Below are 16,372 nucleotides of genomic sequence, written 5' to 3' on the forward strand. Positions count from 1 at the left end.
GTGGGCTCCGACCTTTTTATACTATCACAATCTCGGCTGGAAGGGCCAGCGGAGGGCCAGGACTCCCCAAAGAAAATCCTTCTTAATCCTAGGACATTGTGAGGAAGAGATGGAAGACTGGTGTCCGGAGGGAGCCTGACCTAGCAGACCAGGGTGCTTCAGTGTTAAGGACGTAGTGGGCTTTGGGCTGCTACTCTCTTGGCTTCTTAGAACACCAGCTTCAGATGAGGGATTGCACTCGGATTTTAGACGTTCTCTCAGGTCCTTTTTCTCCCTAAAATTTGAGAGTCTTGAGTCAGCAGCTGCTGTCCAGGGCCCTGACAGCTTCAGAGGCTCAGGGCCCCCATGGATGGGCGGTGGTGGTGGTGCAGGAAATAGCAGTGGGGACTTCGGATCTCTACAAACCAGGCCATTCTTCTGAGAGTCAGAGAGGAAGAAATTCTGGGTGGGGACCATGGAAGGAATAACTAGGATCAGCCAGGTCCCCAAAAGACCCCTGTAAGGGGCTCCATCTGCTTGGTTTGTGTGTGACTGTGTGAATGGTATGGATGGCTAGAGGCTGAGGAATAACTCCACCCCACCCCCAGGCTGGTGGAGCTGGATGGGGCTACCCTGAAGTAGAGGCTGCAGAAAGCCTAAACTCCCTCCTTCCTGGGCTGCCTCACTCCCAGATCCTTAGAATAGTCACATCTCTCTTACCTGGTTTACTCCAACTCCTGCTTTTAGCAACCTGCCTGAACCCTAACCCCCAGAGATCAGAGCACACAGCTGCAGTTCTTGGGGAAGACTCTGCCTGGCCTGATCTCCAGACTGCCCTGCCCGCCCCCATCCCTCTGACCAGCCTCTGCTATCCTCTATTCCCTGTGCCTCTCTGACACGGCATTCTCTCCTGACTCCTGTAATTTCACACCAGGCTCCTGGACAGTCTCTCCCCAGCACCTCAGCTTCCCTAATGGGGCATCTGATCCAGCACCTGGGGCCTCACTCCCTGAGCATAGTATGTGTCCTGGTTCTTGTATCCCATCTCCTCTTTCTTCCTTGATGGCCCCATTTTCTCAATTTTTCCATCTCTCTTATTTGGTTTCCCTCCTTTGATCTCACCTTTGCTTTCTGTATCCTGTTGCCAGAACTCTCTAAGTCTCAGAACCTCTTGGCCATGGGTGTCTGCTTCCCTCTCTGCTTCTTTGCCTCAGTGTATACCTTTCCCTTTTCCTTTCCATCTCTCTTTCCACCCTCACTTCCTCCTCTGCAGTGAATACACTGAGAATTTGATCCATCCCTCCCTGGACTGAGGGTATATATAGCAGGTGGAGGCTGGGCTGGGAGCCAAACTTCCTACTGGCCTCTTTCTTGCAGCCTTGGGCTCAGGCATCCAGGACCAGAGGTCGAGGACTAGTGGTAAGGACGGTCCTGAGCAGAGCCTCAGGGGTAGGGAGCTGGAGGACCAAGGCTGAACGCCACTGTAGAGAGTGACAGACCCAGACAAAGAAAGGGATGAGACAGCAAGCTGGGCGAGTCCTGGGCTTCATCTATGGGCCAGGTTCTCCCCACCTAATGTGTATGGAGTGTCTACTTCTGCAGCTGGAGAAGGAGCTCTGGGTCAGGAGACCCTCCCAAGGGCCGTTCCTCCAGGACGCAGATGCATGGGCCCAGGTGGCTACCAACAGACAGCAGCTGGGAACTGGAGTGGAAGTGGTGCCCTCAGGAAACAGGCTGCACTCTAGCCCCAGCCAGCTCCACAGCCTAATTAGAGACCGGAACGGCATTGATCGTCCCTGAGCTCATTATGTCACAGCTGGGGAACAGCTGGCCAGTTTTTTCCAGGCCATTAGCTGCGCCATGAAGTGGAGAGAGGGAGGGGGTGTGTGAGCAGGATCAATACCCCGTCTGTCTGGGAGAAAGCGGCCTGGTGGCTGCCTCCTCTGGCATTCTGGGTGTGCTTCTTTCCAGTGCCGCCACGCTGGCTGCACTCCTTGGAATTTGTACACACAGCTTCGCTCCTTCCATCCTGGAGCCTGGATAGATAGGGCTTGTGGCTTCTGAGCTTGACCCTGACCTAGCCCATAGGGACCCTCAGAGCCTTCTCTCATGGGAGAGTATGAAGGACAGGAAAGAGCTCAGATTATCTACACTGGTCGCAGAGGCAACCTCAAAAGTGCAGCTCTTCTCCACCCCCGCAGCAAGATGACACCTAAGGCAGCTACTCCCATGGGCCCTGGGCCCACGTCTCTGTGCCCCAGGGCTCTGCTGGGTTGGGTTTCCTGAGGGGTGGGGAGATGGAAAGGGAATCCTCTGTCTCTTGGGGGATGGGGGTGCTAGAAGGAGGGAGAGAAGAGACAATAGTTCTCACTCCCTTTCTCCCTCTCCCTGGCCTGGGCAAGAAGAGGCTCAGTGGGCATCACTCGAGGTAAGACCAAGACTGTCCACACGGCCTGACCCCAAAAGTCTCACTGTTTGAGGGAAGTTCAGCAGTACTTAATAAGCTGGCATTTTACTTATGGGATTACAAAGTGTGAAGTCTGGAAGAGACTTCCAAAATATCTCGAGCCACACTCCTTGTGATAAAGGGGGAGAAAGCTCTAAAAAAGCCTTAAGCTCCACTCTTCCCAGCTGATTGTATCCAAGGGCTTTGTTTTAGTTCTGTTTCCCTCCCATTTGTTCCATATTGAGTTCTCATATAGCTCCAAGGTCTCTTGGGCATTGTCCTCAGGCTGCTGGTGGAAGCGTCCCCCTCCAATAGAGGTGTGGGGATTGTGGGGCTCCCCTCCAGCCTCTCAACCTCCACTCTCCAGCACCACCATGGGACAAACAGCTCCAATCGCTAGAAATCTTGCTGGGTCTCCTGAGCAGTGTTCTTACCCCACTGAAGGGCCAGGCTGTGCACAGCACCTTCTGTTCCCCAAATTTCCCACCGCGGCCCCCTTTTCCAGAATCAGCAGTAAATAGAACACAGAGGTCCTAAGGCCTGAATTCCAAAGTTGACTTCCTTGTAGCCCCAGCTCTAACCCTGAAGAGCTGGCAGAGAATGATATAACTAGAAGCACACAGAGGGTGGAAGGGCCCTTAAAATGTATTCCTCATGTTACAGATGAGGAAGCTGTCGCCCAGGGAAGAAGAGGATTTGCTGAAGGACGCTCAGCTAGTTAGAGGCAGGTTGTTGTTCTTTTTTCTGTTTGTTTGTTTTTTTCAGGCTAGTCAAGTGACACAGTGGGCGTGGAGAAGGAACAAAGGCTGTGATCAATTCGTTGTAAGCACCACTACTCTCAGCCAGCCAAAGGTGGATTTGCGAGCAGGTTTCCAACTCCTCCCAGGAAGTCGGTGCTGGTTCCATTCCACCACAGAGCTTCAGCTCTAAGTTCCAAAAGCCACTGATCTAGGTCTAGTGGATCACCCTCGACCCACCCAAGGTGCTCTGACAAACCCAACAAATGACCCCTTACAAACCCAGAGTGTATGCTCTTTCTCAGGGGTCTCAGAATAGCGGAGGGACCTGGGGCCAGTCAGGGATACAGCAGAGACCACTGGGCTCTGCCATGTCTGATGTTGATCCATCTGTCTGGGTCCAAGAGACGCTTAAGGCAGAAGGAGCCTAATGATAACTTGGCATTGCCGGAACTTCCTCCAACTGGATTCACAGAGATAGAGTGAACTAGATGAAATCAAGGATTGCTCTTTCAGCTGGCATTGTGAGGAAGTGAATGTCTGCTTGGGCTAGATGAAAATGACAGTCACTGGGCTGGGAATCCAAGCGGGCACGTAAGTGAGTTCCCAGGGCCAGCTTCCTGAGGCCACTGGGAGGGCAGCCCCATCCTTGTGTTTTTTCTTGGCTCCAGAACAAATAGTGACAGCCTTAAGCAGCAAGGGCTTAGACACTGAATCCTTGTTCTAACTGGAATCAGGGGGCAGGAGGAGCATAGGGGGCTTCAAAAGCCAGAGGCCTGGGGGTAGAGATTACTATGGTAGGAAAGCAGAGCTGTGAGAAGCCAAGGGCACAGGAAACACAACCGCTGGTAGAGAAGGAGCCGGGGAAAGGTAAGTGAGGGAGGTGCCAATGACAAATCATATCCTGCGTGAAAATGTCCAGGCAGGAGGGGGCATTGTTAAAGTCCTGACTTTATATCCCATTGATGTCATGTGTTAGCTCTGCAGAAGTCCTGATCTATGAAAAATGCTAAGAGCAATATTTGCCTCACAGGTCGCTGGCGTTCTAAGGTTCACATGAGGCAATGTGGGTGAAAGGCTCTGGAAGCTGTACAAACAGTAATGATGATTTTTATTACACCACATCTGTGGTGTGGAGCATTAGGACCCTGATTCCTGAGTTGCCAGAGGATGGTGTGTATCATAACGCTGTGTACATAAGTATTTTTGTCAGGAGTGACAGAAGCAAAGGGGCTCTCCTTCTAGAAGGGACTACCCAGGCCCCACGAACAGATGTTTATGAATCTATAATAGCTCGCATCCATCCCCACAGGGTCTCTGCTCAGGCTTCCAGGATGTGTGTGCACAGACACGCATGCCCACGCACACAGACACTGTGGCAGTGTCTGGTGGCTTTGCCATTACCCATTCGCCCTCGTGGGCGCTGGCCTCCTTAGTCTTCAGTCAGTAAAAGAGTTCATCTCTCTGAGATGGTAACTGGATGAAGAACTGAAAGAGATGAGGGAGAGTTTTTGGATTCATTTTCTACAGTTTTCTTTCTTTCCTTCTTGCCTGCCTGCCTGCCTGCCTGCCTGCCTGCCTGCCTGCCTGCCTTCCTTCCTTCCTTCCTTCCTTCCTTCCTTCCTTTCTTTCTTTCTTTCTTTCTTTCTTTCTTTCTTTCTTTCTTTCTTTCACTGTGAGACAGAGCCTCACTCTCTTTGTTGCTCAGGCTAGAGTGCCATGGCATCAGCCTAGCTGACAACGACCTCAAACTTCTGGGCTCAAGCAAGCCTCCGGCCTCAGCCTCCTGAGTAGCTGGGAGTACAGGTGCTCGCCATCATGCCCAGCTATTTTTTTCTCTTTTTAGTAGAGACAGGGTCTCAGTCTTGCTCAAGCTTGTCTAGAACTCCTTAGCTTAAGGGATCCTCCTGCCTCAGTCTCCCAGAGTGCTAGGATTACAGGAGTGAGCCACCGTGCCTATCCTAGTTTTAGTTTTCTAAGAGAAAGAAGATAACTACTAATCATATATATTTGGTCTGATGTTTTATGACTTACAAAACACTGTGACATGTATTATTATTTAAGCCACATGGCATTCTTATGAGATCAGTACTATCATCTGAAGCTCAGAGACATAAAATGACTTCTTCCAAATCTTCCAGTTCTTAGGTAAAAGTTCAGGACCCAATCTGGCTTATTTCCCCAAATTCTGTTCACTATGATGCTTGCTTTCCTGCTTCTCAAGAATCTCTTGTTAACTTCCAACTATTAGCAAGCATCTCTCCTGCCAGAGTCAAAGGCCACAGGTGTTCTGTGTGCTACATGTTTCTTTTACATTTTATGTTGAAATTATTTCAAATTGACATAGAAGTGGCAAGAAAGGTTCAGAGGACTCTTACACATAGCGTACTTTTCACATGGTAATTTTATAATTTCCTCTTTGTTTCTGTATTTATCAATTGGCATTCTGATGTTAGATAAATCCTTCCCTCTATTTATTTGTGTATTTATTTATGTATGTATTAATTCATCCATTCCTATTTTATCCAATGGATTACAACTTAATACCAATACTAAAATTATTTATATTGATGCCTAAATTGTCCCAGCTTTGGCCTGTGCATGCACCTTCAACCTGGAGTCTTGATCTTTTTGACATGTTTCTGTCATTCTCTGAATACTTCCCTGTGTTCCAGTACAACAAGATGTCCCAGGCTCATCTAGTAGTTTCTAGGCTGATCAGTCTGGTTTTTGTTTTTGTTTTATAGTAGAAAATAGTATTTTGAAACCAAGATCTAGATAGTTGGTGTGCTGCTGCTGCTTCTGGGGCATCATTCTATCTCAAATCTTTAGAGATAGCACATAAATGAGCTTTTTCGTTTGCAAGGCTAGATATGGATACATACACATTGCATTATTTATATGTATGAAAAACATGAGTTTGACAAGATGCAGTGGCTCACATCTGTAACCCTAGCACTTTAGGAGGCCAAAGTGGGAGAATCACTTGAGGCCAGGAGTTCAAGACCAGCCTAGGCAATACGGAGAGGCCCATCTCTACAAAAAATAAAAATGTTAGCCAGGCATGGTGGCCTGCACCTGTAGTCATGGCTACTGAGGAGGCTGAGGTGGGAGAATCAGTCAAGTCCAAGAGTTTGAGGCTGCAGTGAACTATGATGCTACCACTGCACTCTAGCCTGGGCAACAGAGACTCTGTCTCCAAACAAAAACAAAAACTAAATAAAAAATCCCATGAGTTCAAACTAATTACCCCAATTCTGATCTAATACCATAGAGTTTATTCCCTTTCCATATATGTAACTCTTGTTACTGCCCATGACTCCCTCCCTGATCACTAACCATTTGAAATCTGGCTCCCATGATCCTTGTTGGATTTTCTGTTTTTCACTTGTAATCAATCTCCTAACCACACAGGCCACCCTCTCTGCCTCAAACTCGCCAAATGTGCTGGTTGAGCCAGCCAAATTGTGACCCCAGCCATGCTGACCACACCAGCTATGCTGGATGAATCCTCATAGATCAAGGGGAAGGAGGAGAGGAAGGGCACATTCTATAATATTTTAAAAGGGTTTAACTTATTCATGAGTATTTTACATATTGAAATCAATTTCACTGTCATTCAGACACTTGTCATATAACCCAAATACATTTATTTATTCTAACAACAGAGCAATTCAATGTTTCTAATAGAGTAACAGAGCTAGGATTTATAAAATTAATTTTAGATTAATCTGAGAAACACATCACATGCCTGTATATGTGTGTACGCATGTATATATGTATTCATTCTGAATTTTAACACTGTCATAGTCTGCTTTACTAATTTATATTCAAGCTAACTTAGATGACAAAATAGAGACTCTTTGCCCCACTGATAAATTCAGAAACAAAATTTCAAAGAACATGCATCAGAGATTGATGGGCTGGTTGGTTACCAAACCGTTTCCTTTTACTTCCTGAGTACATAGCTTGACTGCAATTCCTAGCCTCCCTTACAGCGAGGTGTGGTCATGTGACTGACTTGTGGCCAGTAGGATATAGCAGAAAAGATGAATGCCACTTCCAGAACTGACCCATAAAACCTGCATACTCCCTGTCTCTTCCCCATGTGCTGACTGAATATAGAATTCTCCAGTAGAGAACTCCAAAGCCTGTAGCAGTGCCCAGTGCCACAAGATGAATAGTGCTGGGTCCCTGATTCACCCAGTGGAAGGCTGTCAACTGCACACCTGCATTAAACTGTTATGTGAGCGAGATGTCAACATCTATTGAGATAAGCCACGGAGGTTTGGGGGTTATCAGTTATCTCACCCTAATCAGCATGGTAAGTAAATGAATTGCCCAAGTTTACCCTTCAGAAGTGACAAAATATAATACTGATCCCTACCTGAGGGATCTCTACCTGAGGACTTGTCCCATCCGATCAGATCAGGTAGCATGAACCAGGTACTTTGGAGAGACAGCAATCCTATCTTTCAGAATCCTTCACTATTCCAAAAGGCAACAGTTTCCTCTTTCGTCCGAGGATGACATAGGCCTTACCTTGTTTCCCTTCCCTTTTCCTAAAGGGACTATTACCCAGGTTTGCTTTCTCATGAATTCATCTTCATCAGATGAAAACATCTAGTTTGTCTAACATCTGAGCTCCAGAAGAAGGCTTACCCACTATGTAGAGGTTAGTATCCCTGGCAAAAAGGGGACAGCCCTTCAATTTCCTACTCTGCAGTGGACTCTGCGGTTGATACAAAGGTGGCAGGGCCTGTAGTCTGAGATGAACCCCGATGCCTGAAAGACAAGCTGATTTCCTCCTCCATGCACAGTTACTGCTTCAGTGGAAAGATACCACCACATCATGTCTTTTCATAGGCTGATAACTACTGGTTCAGCAAGTTAGCACAGCCCAGGCTATTAGAAACTAAAGTCTTTCCAAAGAGGAAATTCTTCACCCTTCTCCCTTGAGGCAAGATATGTTTTCAAGACCAAGAGAACAGAGAAATCAGGTAAAGTGGAAGGGAAGATAGGGAACAGTACAATAATACAGGAAAAAGGAAAACTCAGCCTAGAGACAGGGCCCATAAGAAGCATTGGAAGCTCTCCTAGCCTGGACTCCCAGAGGACACCACAAGCACATTTCAGAGTTAGAGTCATAACATCATGTTTCCAGAGCCAGGCAAAGCTCCAAGGTCATTGTACCTAATTCCCTTATTTTATAAAGTGGGAACGGAGGACCAGAGTGATTAAGGACCATGTCCAAGGTCACAGAGGTAGTCATGGTAGCACTAGAGTCCCAGACTAATGCTCTTTGCACTTTTCTATTCTTGCTTGCAGGTCTGATAGGAACCACTCAGTTCAAGGGGTTGGAATAGCAGATGTAATTAGGAAACTAAGTGCGGGAGTGTGTGGTCCCTGAGGACTCATCCCTCCATGCCCTTGACCATCTCCTAGCCTCCCTAAAAGCCCTTCCCTGCTTCTATGAGCAGCCAGCTCCCATCACCCACCAGTGAGTGACACAAACAGTCTGTCTGGGGCGAGTCTCTCAATTCCAAGGTGAAGCAGGAGTGGGAACATCTCCACTTAGAACTCCAGAGTATCTGTAAAGGGAAAGTGTCTCCAGACTGGAAAGACATAAAAATCTCCCTGAACCCAGAAGCATGCTTGGAATAGTATCAACTGCTGCATCACCACTCCAGCCCAGCCTTGCTAGTGAGGCAAGCCGCAATCAGGAAGATAATTAGCTTGCTGTTATTTATTCCCCGCACTAATCAGCAGCCCACTGCTTGCACAGTGGAAAGGGCTCCCGCCCCCAGAGCTGTGGGGGTTCTCAGGGACCTTTAGTTACCAGCCAGGAAACAAGTAGCAGAAGACAAAGGGCTGGAGAGAAGGAGAGATGGGAAGGAGACCAGACCCCAGCAGCTGGGCACTGGAGGCTTCTGCACAGCACACAGGTCCCCAGGGAGAGGCAACCCAGGGATCTCCAGGAGCCCAGGGCAGCACTACACTCCTGTTCGTTTGTTCTAGGATTTGGGCTCTGGTCGATAAAGGGCGGCTAGTGTTCAGCTCCCTGTTCTGCCTCACTGCAGTCAAATTGCCTTTTTCCAAAGCGACTTTCAGAAAAAGATGACATTTATCAAAGCCTGCTGAGTGGTGACCTTGGTGGGAGGGAGAAAGGTCGGGTGTACTGTCTGTAGAAGCAGGCAAAGAAAATGAGGAAAACCTACAGGGGAGGACATGCTTTCAAACCTCAGAGTTGTTGGAACAATCACAGGGAGATGGCTCCAGAGCTCAGCTCAATGCTCAGATATATTTCCTCCTGTCCCCTTCCTCCGCAGCAGCACCACATTCTCACTGGTAGTGCCTGGCTTTCCAGCCCAGACAGTAGGACTGGAGATGCTCCATTCACACAACAATGTTTGGGAAGAGGTCCCGCCTGTGATTTGATAACTTTGTGAAATACAGATCCTCAGGTCTGGCTATACCTGTAGTCCCAGCTACTTGGAAGGCCTGAACCAAAGAGTTTGAGCTCAGCTTGGGCAACTTAGTAAGACCCTGACTCTAAAAACAAAAGATGCCCTTAAGATCAGTAGCAGTTCCAGAATTTCCGTATAGGACAAGCTGAAAGGCTGCCATTTGGTTGGAAGGCAGGAGGTGGGGAAAGCTGGATGATTCCTCCAGAAGGTGTGTTAGTATAGTAAGTACATTGTTTTTTAACATATATTGTACTTCTGTTCTGAAGGGTATGGCTAAAGCCCACCTCCCGCCCCCAGCTATCCTATAGCTCCACAGCTGTATGGGATGCCAGGGTTGAAGGACATAGGGGACATCTGGTCAACGTCCGGTCCCATGCAGGACTCTCACAACTTTGTTCCCTTCTATTCTCTGGCCTCCTAAGTCTTCATGCTCTTATATCACCTGTCACAGGCACTGTGACCTCTGTGTCTCATTTTCATTCACTAAACCATGGCCCTTGAGAATAGAGACAGTTTCTTATGTGTCTACTTTTATATTCCACTTTTCTACTACTATACACTCATAGAAGTTCTTGTTATATGTGAATGGGGGTATGTGAGCCTCCAAATTTGTACTTTTTTTCTTTTTCTAAGACAGAGTCTCACTCTGTCACTGGGCTAGAGTGTAGTGGTGTCATCATAGCTCACTGCAACCTCAAACTCCTGGGCTCAAGTAATCCTCCTGTTTCAGCCTCCTGACTAGCTGGGACAACGAATTATGGGTCATCATGCCTAGCTTATTTTTTTTTCTACTTTTGTAGAGTTGGGGTTTCACTTTTGCTTAGGCTGGTCTGGAACTCCTAAGCTCAAGCAATCCTCCTGTGTCAGACTCCCAGACCTGTACTTTTTTTTGTTTTGTTATTTTTTAAGACAGAGTCTCAAGCTGTTGCCCTGGATAGAGGGCTGTGGCATCACAGCTCACAGCAACCTCAAACTCTCAAACTCTTGGGCTTAAGCGATTCTTTTGCCTCAGCCTCCCAAGTAGCTGAGACTCTAGGTGCCTGCCACAATGCTGGCTAGTTTTTTGGTTGCAGTTGTCATTGTTTAGCAGGCCCAGGCCAGGCTTGAACCCTCCAGCCTTGGTGTATGTGGCCGGCGCCCTACTCACTGAGCTACGGGTGCCGAGCCCCTACTTTTAATAGGGAAGGTATCACAACTTCCATTTTATATGTGAGAAAACTGAGGCCCAGAGTAACTTATCTGCAGTCACACAGCTATTTGATGGAAGTGGTGTTACTAGAACCCAGCTGTCTCCACATGCAGTCCAAAGCTGTTTCTACAAAGGCCAGACCCCTACACAGGGTCCTCAATGGAACAGGCAACTGAGAGATGTTTGCTAACTTGAATAGAATCCACATGTCTTACCTTCTAGGTCCTAGAAAGAAGAAATTATTTCTAAAGCATATTTGCATCCCATTCCACCCAGCCTCACCCTAAGTGCTCTGTCCTATGGGCTCAACGAACAATTGTGAGCAAACACATATGATACGATTGCTGGACTATGTACTGCTCCAACGACTACCTCTGGTTGTGTTCCAAACTGTAAATGAGCTGCCCAGAACTGAACTTGATACTCCAGCTATGGTCTGACCACCAACTAAGTATAGCTGGAGCTCCTTTGCTTGTGGTTTTAAAAGAACCACTGCCCATTCTTGGGAACCAGACCTTGCCCTGCCTGCTGGTCTGGCTTGTGCCCTCCTAGGAACTGACAGGAATTGGCTACTCTGTTACTGACCCTGGGTCTGCTTTGCTTCTTCAAACCCCTAGGGGGCTTCCTACTGACTTCCTAATTCTAGTTTCCCATTCATCCACACCTAGAAATTTGCTCTGGGCCCAGATCCCTGGAAGATAGGCCCTAGAGAACATAGAACACATTATCACAGGTTTTCCCTAATTCTATTTGCTTTGCACTATCCTTAGAAATGTGCATTAAAAAGAACTTTGACTAAGGTTGCATGAGACAGCTCACTCCTACCTCGCCACAGTTACAGAGTGACCATTGTATGTAACAGACTCTAGATGTTCTAGATGTATGAACCTAGTATATCCCTACAACAACCCCTTTAGGCAGGTGTTCTCTTAGCCCCACTATATAGGTTAAGTAACTAGCTCAAGTCACACAGTGAGTAGCAGAGCCAGAATGTGATCTCAAGAATCCTAGCACAAGAGAGTACTCTCTTATTTATAAAACTACACTCTTTCTCTAGGTTCCTTTTTTTTTTTTTTTTTTTGAGACAGAGTTTCACTTTGTTGCCCAGGTTAGAGTGCTGTAGTGTCAGCCTGGCTCACAGCAATTTCAAATACATGGGTTCAAGCAATCCTCCTGCCTCAGTCTCTTGAGTAGTAGGGACTACAGGCACCTGCCACAATGCTCGGCTAGTTTTTGTATTTATTTTGTTTGTTTATTTAGTAGAGATAGGGACTCACTCTTGCTTATGCTAGTCTGGAACTCAAGGAGTCTCCCACCTTGGCCTCTTAGAGTGCTAGGATTATAGGTGTAAGCCACTGCACCTGGCCCTTTCTTTAGGTTCTTAGCTCAGTTCTGCCATGAACTAGCTTGTGAACTTGACTGCTAAGGTCTCTTCCAGAATGGGTAGTCCAGAGTTCTCTCTTGAGAGGTAAGGATCAGACAGGCTAATATTATGATTAGTCTGAGAATCAGCTAAAACCAATATAAGTGGTTGAAGAGTAGAAACTTTCTTTTTTTTTTTTTTTTTTTTTTTGAGACAGAGCCTCAAGCTATCCCCCTGGGTAGAGTGCCATGGCATCACGCTCACAGCAACCTCCAACTCCTGGGCTCAAGCGAGTCTCCTGCCTCAGCCTCCCAAGTAGCTGGGACTACAGGCGCCCACCACAACGCCTGGCCATTTTTTGGTTGCAGCCATCATTGTTGCTTGGTGGGCCTGGGCTGGGGATTCGAACTCGCCACCTTAGGTGTATGTGGCTGGCGCCTTAGCCGCTTGAGCCACAGGCGCCGAGCCAAGAGTAGAAACTTTCAAATGACAAGGAGTAGGTAAAGACTCAGACAACATGATTAGAGGAGAAAGATTTGTAAATTCAAAGAATCAATCAAATGGCCACAGATCAGAAAGGAAAATCTTTAACTATAAACTCAATGTTTAGTTTGCCTATAATCCCTCCCCAAATCATAAAAGCACTGACTTCCTAAACTGGAATATTTACTTTCCAAATATAACCCACACTAGTGAAAGATTCATATGATATGAAAATTAGCTTAGAAGTTTCAACATTAACTAGGATTTAATTCTAGATATAAAGTCTTTAGAAATCAAAAGAGAGAGATATATAGGAAAAGAAAATATTTTCAGACTGGTGATGAAACTTCCTAATGGAAAAAATGCAAAACTCCTTGAAGAGAATCTCCTGGTTATCCAGCCCTCCATGACAGAAATTCCAGGGCAGTCATATCTACGAGGTCTTGGAACCATAGTCTTCCATCTCTGGAATGTCTGGTCCGCTGCAGATGGATTGTGGTAGTGGAACCATATCCCTAAGGGCTGAAATAACACTTTGGGTTTGTTTTGTTTTGTTTTAGAGACACGGTCTCACCTGTTGTCCAGGCTGGAGTACAGTGGTGCAATCATAGTTCATGTAACATCTATCTTCTGGGCTTAAGTGATCCTTCCACCTGAGCCTCTCCAAGTGCTAGGATCATAGGTCTGAGCCACTGTGCTCAACCTAAAATAACATTTTGAATCATGAATTGTTCAGCCATATTTCAAAGACATATCTGTCTGGCGACTCGGTGTAAGACTATTTTGAGATGTCCATGTGTAAGTATCAAAAGTTAAGAAAATATTCATGATTTTGGCTGGGCGAGGTGGCTCACGCCTATAATCCTAGCACTCTGGGAGGCCAAAGCTGGTGGATTGTCTGAGCTTACAAGTTCGAGACCAGCCTGAGCCAGAGTGAGATCTTGTCTTTAAAAAAATAGCTGTATATTGTAGCAGGCACCTGTAGTCCCAGCTACTGGGGAGGCTGAGGCAAGAGAATTGCTTGAGCCCAAGAGTTTGAGGTTGCTGTGAACTATGATGCCACAGCACTCTACCAAGGGTGACAAAAGGAGACTCTTTCCCCCCCCCCAAAAAAATTCATGATTTAGCTATCTAGATGGTCACCTGTATGGAGGCAGAATAGCCCTGACCGACAGCAGGCACTATAGATTAAACAGGTGACTTAAGATTAGCTTGACAAACCTGAAGAGCCCAGGACACTGATAGGCATCTGTCCATAGCACCCTTTGACCCACAGCAGTGAGCCATCAACTGCCCCTGCTTAATATGCACATCCTTGTGGCTTTTGCAAATCAAGTGGAGCTTCCAGGAAGTGGGCAAAAAGGGAGTCCAAGGCCTATTGTTTAAAAATGGACTATTTGCCTGCTGGACATTGAATAAAATCAATGTGTGAACATGCTGAAGGGCAAGTTAGAGACACTGTCTCTTAACCCCCCCAAAAGTGAAAAGGGTCAATGAAGTGAGTGATGGTTTATGGAGTGGGGGCAGGAGGTTGGCAACAGGAATCCCCAGATTGAGCACCTTCAGGGACAAACCAAACCTGGAAACACGGGGAATTGCTAGATATAGAAAGGGCTTGATCCAATGGTGAGGGCTAAAATGTTAGCCCTTTAAGCAATTCTTTTTCTTTTTTTGAGATAGAGACTTATTCTGTTGCCTAGGCTAGAGTGTCACGGCATCAGCCTAGCTCACAGCAACCTCAAAGTCCTGGGCTTAAGCAATCCTCCTGCTTCAGTGTCCCGAGTACCTAGGACTATAGGTGCCCATCACAATGCCTGGCTAGTTTTCCTTTCCTTTTTTTTTTTTTAGGTAGAGATGGGAGTCTCGCTCTTGCTCAGGCTGGTCTCAAACTCCTGAACTCTTCTCAAGGGATCCTCCTGCCTTGGCCTCCTAAACTCATCTTCATTGTAATTCACTCCAAAATAGTCTCATGTTAGAGCCTCCCTGTTTTTGGAAATACTCAAGAACTACAAAAAATGGCTGATATTAGTAACACCACCGGGGTTGTACAGAAGGCATGATTACTTAAAATATTAAATTTTTTTTAAAATTTGAATTTCTATTTAAAATTTATAAATACTTTTACATTACAAAAGCTAGTTAGGCCAGAGAGGGAGAGCTTGAAAGTATGTGTGAATGTTCCAAACAGGCAATAACCTAGAATGTGAAGACAAGGTAGACAATTGTGCAAGGTAATCTATATCCATGCTTGTCACGCGCTGACATCGAAACCAGGGAACCTCCCAACTTTTGCGAAAACTGGATTTTTAAAAGATAATAATCATAAATGATAAGGCAAATGTCATCCCATTTGCTCCCCAAATATCTTTTTTTTTTTTTGAGTCAGAGTCTTACTTTGTTGCCCTCTGTAAAGTACTGTAGTGTCATAGCTCACAGCAACCTCAAAGTGTGGGCTCAAGTGATCCTCTTGCCTCAGCCTCCCCAGTAGCTGGGACTACAGGCACCTGCCACTACAGGCACCCTATTTTTAGAGATGAAGTCTCAGACCTGGCATGGTGGCTCACGCCTGTAATCCTAGCAGTCTGGGAGGCAGGCAGTGGATTGCCTGAGCTCACAGTTTCGAGACCAGCCTGAGCCAGAGTGAGATCTTGTCTTTAAAAAAATAGCTGTATATTGTAGCAGGCACCTGTAGTCCCAGCTACTTGGAAGGATGAGGCAAGAGAATCGCTTGAGCTCAAGAGTTTGAGGTTGCTGTGAACTATGACACCATGGCACTCTCCCCAGGGCAACAAAGTAAGACACTGTCTCAAAAAAAAAGAGAGATGAAGTTTCACTCTTGCTCAGGCTGGTCTCGAATTCCTGAGCTCAGGCAATCCACCCACCTCATCCTCCCAGAGTGCTAGGATTAAAGGTATGAACTACCACAACTGACCCAAAATAATCTCACATAGCAAGCTCAGATGTTATTACTGTTCTCAGTTTAGAGGTAATAGAAAGAGATTTAATAGACCAAGTGAAATACCCAAAATCACACAGCCACTATACTGTCATGACTTGTCCTAGCTTAAGATCTATGGTCCATCCTTACCCCTACACCACGAATTGAGGAGACTAACATATAATAAATATGCTAATTAATACAATTATTAATTGATTAATTCAACAAACATAATTTGAATGCCTACTAGGAGTTAGATCCAGGCAAATCCCTGCTCTCAAGGAGCTAACAACCTAACATCTGTAAATAGACAATTAAAACACTATATAGGCTTGGCACCTGTGGCTCAAGTGGCTAAGGCGCCAGCCACATACACCTAAGGTAGTGAGTTCGAATCCAGCCCAGGCCCACCAAACAACAATGATGGCTGCAACCAAAAAATAGCCAGGCATTGTGGCAGGCGCCTGTGGTCCCAGCTACTTGGGAGGTGGAGGCAGGAGACTTGCTTGAGCCCAGGGGTTGGAGGTTGCTGTGAGCTGTGATGCCACAGCACTCTACCCAGGGGGGCAGCTTGAGTCTCTGTCTCAAAAAAACCCCCCAAAAAACACTATATGAAAAGTTCTTTAAGGACACATATACAATGTGGAATAGAATCACAGAAAGGAATATCTAAGTGTGCCTAGAAAATTAGACTACATTGTCCTAAAAGAAGGGTGGCTAACCTCCTTTAAAAGATACACACACATACACACACACTTTTTTTTTTTTTT

The sequence above is a fragment of the Otolemur garnettii genome, unplaced genomic scaffold (assembly GCF_000181295.1).
Source record: "Otolemur garnettii isolate 467f Iridium unplaced genomic scaffold, OtoGar3 scaffold00010, whole genome shotgun sequence".
NCBI lineage: Eukaryota > Metazoa > Chordata > Mammalia > Primates > Galagidae > Otolemur > Otolemur garnettii.